Source organism: Elephantulus edwardii, unplaced genomic scaffold (genome assembly GCF_000299155.1).
Source record: "Elephantulus edwardii isolate Elephantulus edwardi_28Jun2011 unplaced genomic scaffold, EleEdw1.0 scaffold00001, whole genome shotgun sequence".
NCBI classification, from domain to species: Eukaryota; Metazoa; Chordata; class Mammalia; order Macroscelidea; family Macroscelididae; genus Elephantulus; species Elephantulus edwardii.
The window spans coordinates 14,363,387-14,363,719 of record NW_006399751.1 but is presented as its reverse complement, the minus strand read 5'-3'; positions in this window follow the sequence as shown (position 1 = coordinate 14,363,719).

Sequence of the window (333 nt, the reverse complement as noted above, 5' to 3'; positions counted from 1 at the left end):
GTGTGTGTGTGTGTGTGTGTGTGTGTGATTGTGGGGAACCTACTCAGGGAACATCCACCACATCAACACGTTCCACGTTCTGACTCAGTGACCGTGACAAGGGTTTTATCTTAATGGGACACAGAGGCCTTGGCACTCGGCTATCTCTGGTTCAGGAGCAGAACATTTTAAAAACTGTTATAAAGGACGCTACCAGTTCCCAATTTACCTTTTTGTGTTCGCTCTTTTATTCAAGCCTCCAGGTAAATATTGTGAAAGTGGTTTCAAAGAACTCGAGGCGCTGAGGAAATCTTTTCTCAAGTTTTAACCCACCTTACACGCTAGCCAACATTC